The 8,110-nt window shown below is 54.1% G+C and overlaps 1 long non-coding RNA gene across 1 annotated transcript; it reads right to left on the reverse strand.

Moving 5' to 3' along the window:
• Window positions 1–1,164: 1,164 nt before the first annotated feature.
• LOC131499565 (uncharacterized) lies at window positions 1,165–7,311 on the reverse strand. Its single transcript, XR_009255953.1, has 3 exons — window positions 6,353–7,311; window positions 4,557–4,677; window positions 1,165–1,942 (listed from the first exon to the last, which is right to left on the reverse strand). It is a non-coding gene; the product is annotated as an uncharacterized LOC131499565 (long non-coding RNA).
• Window positions 7,312–8,110: the final 799 nt, after the last annotated feature.

Here is an 8,110-nt window from a genome sequence, read left to right on the forward strand (position 1 = left end):
GGACAGCCTGGGGTTTGATGAATAACAGAGGTCAGCTGCAAACAGTGGGAGAGGGGTGAGTCCTGGACAGCCATCAGCCCTGACCCCTTGGCTCTGTGAAAGCCATGGGATCCCTTCTTTGCTGTTGTTACTGGCTCTTGTGGAACACTTGCTTGGAGTTCCCGTCATCTTTCTGTGTTGTGGGAGGTGTCAAGAAAGCTCCTGTGCTTTGTAGGACACAGGATTCTAGAAAGGACCTTCTACATTCTGCGAATACCGCGTGTCATGAAAACCGTCCAACTCTCACTGGGTTAAATAAGAGGGACATGTTTTGGCCTTTGTAAAACAAACGTTTCAAGGTATCTCTGCTTCAGGTGGGGTTTGATCTAGCAGATTACAGGATGTTACCAAGGGTGTTTTTGCTATTGGCTTCATCGTCAGCTTTCACATGATATTACATCCCCTCCCAATAGCTATAAGCCCTCTCTCCATGAATGCAATGTTTATAGCATTACAAGCTTTGTATCCATACACAACCATCAACTACTGGACCATTGGGTCATTAATTCCTGTGGTCCATGTAAAGGCACATATTGATTGATTTGTGACAAGTTAGTGCCCAACTTTGGTGCTGTGTGTGGGGTCAACCCCACTCAAACTTCATGAATGAGAATGGAGGGGGCTCCTTCACCAAAGGAAGTCTGGAGTATTGTTTTACCAGAGGAATGAAGGTGGCTTTAGGGTGGAGAAACCAATACATGGCCACAGCAACCTGAATGTGTCAAGTTCTTGGAAGATGATTCCGCACCAGAACACTTCTTGTCTCAGTTATCCTGGTGGGTATCAACATCTCTAATTTTTTTTCTCTGCCATCTTTCATCCAAACTTTTGCAGAGTTCAGGCTGTGAGGCATCTTAATTTTCTTGGAGAAATTACAAGAGATATATGTGGTTGGGAAAGAGCCATTCTCCTGAGGCACACCTTGTGTGGGCCACCATTTTGGAAGCACCAAAGGAACTGATGACCCACCTTCCATCAGTGATAAATCTGTAAGATGCTCCTTGGATTGGAGGTAGCCTGGCATGAGACTAGCAATGCCCTTCATTGGATGCATGCCGAGATTTCACGGGCTCACGGAACCTGGGCAAAGTCAGCAAGATTTCTTCATCTTGACCATGTGACAGTTTGCCTGGAAACTTGGGTCTGCCTCTTGTGGAACTGTCCACCCTTCCCAGTGCTCACAGCAGCCTTGCAGAGCATGATAATGACTGGGAGTGGCACCATCGACAGCCACGAATAGGTCCCTTAATTTCATGGTTTAAAATTACGTTAGTTGACCTCAGTATAATTCCTATATTTTAGTCATTTACGTGTCATGACTCAGTACTCATTCATTAAATATAGTGCTTTTCAAATGAAGAACAGAGATGAAAATTTTTCTTAATGATGACAAGTGATATAATTTAGTTTTATTTCTGTCGTACCATGGTGCCCGTGAGCCTGGCCGTAGCTAAGGGTCTGTCTGTGGCGCCACTGTGGGCCTCTTTTAGCAAAACTCTCCACTGGACACATCATGCTAGCCAATTCTGGTCATGTGGGTCTAAGCCACCCCCCACTTTGATCGTTGGTCGTGCTCGGTGTGAGTTGTTTGGCTCCATCGGAGATGGTCTCAATGAAAACACGCCTTCTCGGAGAGGGGGCAGGCCTGGCTGGGGCGGGGGAGGGCAGGTGGATGTTGTTCAGAATCTTGAGTTTTGTTGCCATGAGGGAAGTGAGCAGAGGGCTGGAGCTAAGCCTGAGGATGGACGAGGCCCTCTTTTCCTCACCGATGCCTCCTCCTGGCCTTGCTGCCTTGGATGCTGTTCACAAAGTTTAGTGGCTCTTCAGGGTGGCTCAGTCTGGGATGCTCTGATTTGCACTGTGCTCCCAGGACCTCCTTGATGGAGCTGACTTTTGCAGTACCCTGAAAGTGAAAGCCTCACTTCAAAAACTGGAAAAAACAACGCGCTCTCAACAACGACCGCCCACACGTCTCTCCCCAAGTCTGAGACCCTGTAGCAGGACTCGCTTTTCCAATGCCCATTGCCCCATTTTGTCAGTCTCTCTGGGGCGGTTCAGTGCTACTTTGATGTGATTGCTTTATTCTAAGGTTCATCTGCGGGGGTGTTAAAACAACTACACTTTATTGGCCCGGGGCTTGGGAGAGTGAAAGGGGGTGAAATCTACACGTTTGACATTAAACTCCTAGGAGGTTTTCATTTTTAACGGACACTTTTAAAAGTGAGCCATCATTTACACTTAGTGCCTTGCCAATGTGGTCAGATGGCACGTAGCTCTGGCCTGCAAGTGGCCTTAGGTTATAATCCTTGAGGTAACAATGGTGGCAACATCCTCCATTACTTTTTAGAAGTCCCGGTGCCACCGTGCATCTAGCACTAAAGACTGCCTTCCCTGAACCATAAGAGGCCAGATGGTATGGACCCTCCTCGGAGTGGCTATTCCCGGCATGGTCCAAACAGGGCTCTGGGAAACTGAGGAGTGCCAGTGCCTGCCAGCAGACCGCAGGGGCTCTCCGGCAATGGGGGAGCCCCGGGCTGGGGGGTCGGACCTGCTGGCTTTGCATCCAGGTTCCCCCGGTGCGTCCGTTTTCCCACCTGTAAAATGGCCCAGCCGGTCTTTGCTGTCCCTCTGGCCCCAATAACCAGCAATTTTCTTTGTTTTGACTGCTAGTTGGAACGGCCAGCGAGTGTTTCTAGAGCTGGGGCTGCGTCCGGGCCTGCAGGCGTTGGGAGTGGGGATCGGTACATGTGAGAGTGTGAAGCCTGAGGCGCGTCCTTCCTGGAGCTTCTGCAGGGTGGACAGTGCAGCGAGGGGCATCTTAGCACGTTGCAGCGGACTCAGCCAGGCTCCCACGGCTGAGCTCCATAGAGGAAAGGGGTTTGATCTGGGCCTTTAGGGGGGCCCATATTTTATGTCCACTTGCAGATGGGTGGGTTTGGTGCCAGGGGATGACGGCGAGAGAAGCAAAGCTACAAGGAAGTTACGTGGTATTGCTCCCAACCCATTTCCTCTGTCCTGTGACCCTGGGGACCTCACTCGGGACACTGCCCTCCTTGGGAGCTCTAGGGCAGGGCCTTCACCCCAGTGCACCCAGGGGTCTGCAAGGGAGCAGGAGGAAGAGGCCTCTCCTCCTCCAAGCCTGGCTCTCACCAGCCATCCTGGGCCTGGAGTGACCAGGGCTACACTCAGCAGGGGAGTGTGGAGGAAATCAGCTCGTTTCCTTGTAGATGGGGCTCCAGAAAGGGTGTACTGGGGAGTTATTCCTCGGTTCTGGGGTTTGGGGTCTCCTTTACCCTCTGGACATGGTCAGCACCCTTCCTGGACCACAAAGCTTACAGCGGAGCTGAACGGACTGTCTCTGTCTGTATTTAAATAGCCAGGGTTCCACTGGTGTCCAGGGGTCACCAAAGTGGGTGTTGGTGGTCATGCCAGGCTCCTCTGTTGTCCCCAACATCCGTCAGCAAGCTGAATGAAGCCCAGCCAAAGGGCTTAGAATGTTAAGACCTGTCTAGTCTTCCTATAAACCTCATAGAGGAAAAATGCACAGATGATTTTGTCCCTCTCTCCCCCATCAAAAATCTTGTTTTCTGGCGCTCAGGACACAGGCAGTACAGGCTCGGGAGTTTGGGGCCCAGTGGGAAGCAGATGACACTCCCTGAGGGTCAAATGGAGGGGAGTTTAATGAGCGGACCATTTACAAAGGGGCAGGAGGGCTTTAGGAGTCCATGGGTGTAGGGTGGGGGAGGGGAAGCCAAGAGCTGAGTGTTGGGGGACAGAGCAGCTTGGAGCTGGAAGACAGAGAAGGCTGTGTGGAGGGGGTCAGCAGCCAGCAGCATCCCAGAGGATGACCGTCCCCACCCTTCTTTCCTGGTCCCTCTGACCTCTTACCGGAACTCCCTGGCTGAACCTGAACCCGACTGGAAGCCCATGTCATGGCCCATGCAGGGGCAGCCTTGCTGTGTGGAGAGAGGATCCTGAGAGGCACAACCCCCGCCCCCTACCTGCAGCCAACTTGGGAAACTGATCTCCCCTGCCCCCGTGTGTCTCAGGCTCCTTATTTGTAAAATGGGGAATAACAGGTCCCCCCCCCCCCCCCCCCCCCCCCCGTCTCAAGTGAGAGAATGTGGGCATATCACTGAAACACATTTGCAAGGAGTTCGGATGTTTTTTCGGGGGACCCAAGTTCTCTGACTAGTGAGGGCCATGGTCCGTGTTCAAATCCAGGCAACTTGGTGCCTGAGGGCTTGTCCTTAGCACCTGCCCTTTTCCATTTGACCTTGGAAGTGGCTTGTGAGGGTGAGGGAAATGATGGCGAACCGTCAAGGCAGGGTGAGCCGTGGGTGTGATTCAGGGCCCCCATGTGAATATCCACGGTGGCTGCATCGACGGGTTTGTGCTGTGGGGGGTCTGGGGAGCAGAATGTCATGCAGGTTTGCTTTGTGGGGGGTGCCCTGAGAGGACAAAGGATTCAAGGGAAGTGGGGACACTCAGCTCTTGGGAGCCAGAGGCCTCCTTACCCAGGACGTGAGGCCTTCTGCTCATTCTGCTTCCTGTACGTGGCGGTGGGGGGCTGTCTGCAGGCCAAGCCCCCAGCCTTCATAACGGTCCCGTGCACAGACTCAGAGTCCGGTCCTCTCTCTACAAAGAAATTGGCATGTCTATGGGGCGGGGAGCCTCTCTCGGCCGGGTAGGCACACATCTACCTTGGAAACCGGGGGCGAGAATCTCCCAAAGCCAAAAGCACAGGCAGAGAGCTATTGGCTGGGTTTGTCTGGGTGTCAGCTGTACCCCTTATTTATGTTTCCCGAAAAAACAACCAACATGTTTTGATGATTTCTGGAGAGTTTAAAAACAATATAGTTAATTGCTATGAGTGATTTCAGAGCTCATTAATGTAATAAATCTCTGGAGAGAGATATTCTTAGTTAACGATCAGCATAAAATCAGAGAGTCTTTCCGCGTAGATGGAGGCTCCCGTTTGCTCTGCAGTGAAGACAGAATGGTGGGCACAGTGGATGTAGGCGGCCTGTCTGTGAAGTGACAGACACCCATGACTGTCCAGCTGACAGTGCCACCGGGCAGGAGCTTCTCTCTGCCACCTTGCCGCCCAAAAGCAGGCCCGTTGGCGTCACCAGGAGCTTTTGTGGCCCTGGGACTTTGGAACTCCGGCTTGGTGAATTTCGTTTAAAATGAGAAAAGAAGGGGGCGCCTGGGTGGCTCAGTCAGTTAAGCGGCCGACTTCGGCTCAGGTCACGATCTCACGATCTGTGAGTTCGAGCCCCACGTCGGGCTCTGTGCTGACAGCTCAGAGCCTGGAGCCCGTTTCAGATTCTGTGTCTCCCTCTCTCTCTGCCCCTCCCCTGTTCATGCTCTGTCTCTCTCTGTCTCAAAAATAAATAAACATTAAAAAAAAATTTTAAATGAGAAAAGAAGGACTACCTGCGAGGCATCGGGCAGCTCCCGTGAGCCTCCAAGAGCACTTTAGGGAGCCTCTGACTGCCCTGCACATCCCTAAACAAAACAAATCCCTGATTCTTGAAATCTCCAGTGCGTTCTTCCCCCATCTGCCCCATGTCAGTAAAGGGCAGCTCTAACCACCCAGTTGTGCAAGCCAAATGTCTAGGACCGTGCGTGGCAGGCTGACCGCGTCAGTGGCCCGCGTCCTCACCCGTGGCCATCCACCTTGGCATTGCTGCTGCTGCTCCGACTCCTGGGCCCGTCCTGTGACTTGCTGTCACCTGGCTTGTTAACGAACAGGATGGAGGCAGAGGCACATAGACACGTTTTGATGGGGCTCGTCTGCTTTTCTGCCTTGGCCTTCACCTTGGGACCATGCCTGCTGGCCTGAGGAGGCCTTCACCTTGGGACCTAGCCCCTCTGTCCCCATCGTGGCCGACGGCCAGCCCACTGATGGATGTGCGAGCGAGCCCTGTCATGACCAGAACTGTCCAGCTCAGACCCCGTGGTTGGGGTCTTCTCACACAGCGTTATGGTGGCAAACTCAGGCACCGTCCTCGATGCTTCCTTTCTCTGCAAGGCCCGCCTCCTGCCGCATCGTCCCTATGATACCCTCTTCTCTTCATCTCCCCTGGTCCCCAAGCTGCTGTCCTTGCCTGCGACTGGTCACCTGTACCCATTCTTTCCCACTCACGGTCCCTTGGCCCACCTGCAGCCCGAGGGGCCTTTTTGGCAACAGTCATATTGCTCATCTGCTCGGGACCTTGGGAAGGGTTTTGATTCATTTAAAATATCATCTGTTGACCATGGCCTACAGGGCCGCAGGTGGTCGGTTTGCCCCCTCCTGTGATCCTACCTTTCTTGCCCTTACTGCGCTTTAGCCACACGATCTCCCTTCTGTGCTTTGAGCACACAACTCTCCATCCTGCCTCAGGGCTCTTGCGCTTCCTGTGTCTGGAGGACGTAGGCTGCTCCTTGTCACTGGTGTCTCTGTCCAAATGTCTCTTGCTTGGAGAGGCCTGGGCCCAGGAGATGGGGGGTAGGGGGGGATGGGGAGCTCTCTCCTTCTAGCACAAGCCTCAGAGGCACTCTGCTTCTAACATCTGTCTGATAGCTCAAACTTCTGATTGGAATCCCCAGCTGAGACTGGACCGCGCTCTAGGAGGATTCTCCGAATAACCGGGGTGAAAATCCAACTCACAGCCACACACGGGGTGGGGGGCATCCCACAGATGGCAGAGTGTTCTCTTGGGAAACCGGAGCCGTTGACTGCCCTTTCTGGAGCCAGTGACTCGATCGGGGCGTCTGGCTGGCTGGCTGGGGGTGGGGTGGGGGTGATGTCGGGGCTGCTCTTAAAGCCCCGGTGAGATATTCGGGGCTGAAGTTCTGGCCTGGGTTTGGATTTTCCTTTACTGATCAATCCCAACCTTCTTCCCCCTCCCCGCCCCCGCTCTAGATTTCATGCTGCCGGTCTCAGGTCCACCTTCCTGCAGCCCCTGGGACCCAGGCTAAGCAGCGTGGCGGTGTTCCCTGGACTTCAGCCCCGAGGAGTGCCCTCCTCCCAGCACGGGCTTGGCCGTGTAGCGGACTGTGCCTTCAGCCCTGTGCTGGCGCGAAGCGACAACTCAGCAGCGGCAACAGGATGACGTTGTTCCCGGAAGCCCCGTTATCGCTGAGGCCGCGTCTTCCGGGGCACACTGAGATTTTGGGACCTAGCTCTAAAGACACCAGGCGGGTCATCAAAATCTTTGCGTGGTCCCTTCACTATTGTTGGGAGGTGCGCTTCCTTGGGAGGAAAAGCCTAGCTCTGCACTTGGTGGTTGCAGGGTCCTGGAGCGCCTCGAGTGGCATCAGCGCGGTGGAGCCTGGGAAGGAGGAGGTGTTGGGGGGTGGTGTAGGGGTGAGTGGGTGCCTCCCTGGGGGAGGCTCAGGGCCAGCAGTCTGGGATTCGAGTCCTGACTACGCGTGTCAACTTTAGCAAGTCCTTTGAACCCGTGGTTCTCAAATGGGGGTCCTTTGGGCACCCCCCGCCCACCATTTGACATTGTCTGGAGACAGTTTTGGTCGCCACCGTTGGGAACTGGGTGCTACTGGGCATCAGAGGCCAGGGAAACGGCATGATGCACAGAAGCGCTCCGCGCGCTGGAGAATTTTCTGGGTCACACCGCTCCGCGCACTGAAGAATTATCCGGGCCACATGTCAATAAGTGCTGGGGTCAACCCTTCCCAGCTGCATTTCCCTCACCGGGGGATGCACTTCGAGGGGTGTGAGGGAGTGAGGACGGGGGTTTGTGAAGCGCAAATGGCTCTAACGTCTGCACCGCCGGCTCCGGATCCTCCAGCCACAGAAACACTCCACCCAAACAAACAAGCAAAACAAAAAAGAAAGGAAAGAGAAACAATCAAATATGGGGTGGTTCCACTGGTTTCACCCACTTTCCACCCACTCAGTGAGTGTTTCCCCAGAATGATCTTTCTGGAGGGAGGAGGTCAGAGCGTGCAGGTGCCCTCCGGGGGGTCTCGGGTCCTCCTGCCCCTCAGAGCCAGCCCCTTAGCCCTCGGAGGGAGGTCCTCGTGGTTATAAACATTTATAATTTACAGGTTTCCTGTGGGC

This window comes from Neofelis nebulosa, chromosome 17 (genome assembly GCF_028018385.1).
Source record: "Neofelis nebulosa isolate mNeoNeb1 chromosome 17, mNeoNeb1.pri, whole genome shotgun sequence".
Classification (NCBI taxonomy): domain Eukaryota; kingdom Metazoa; phylum Chordata; class Mammalia; order Carnivora; family Felidae; genus Neofelis; species Neofelis nebulosa.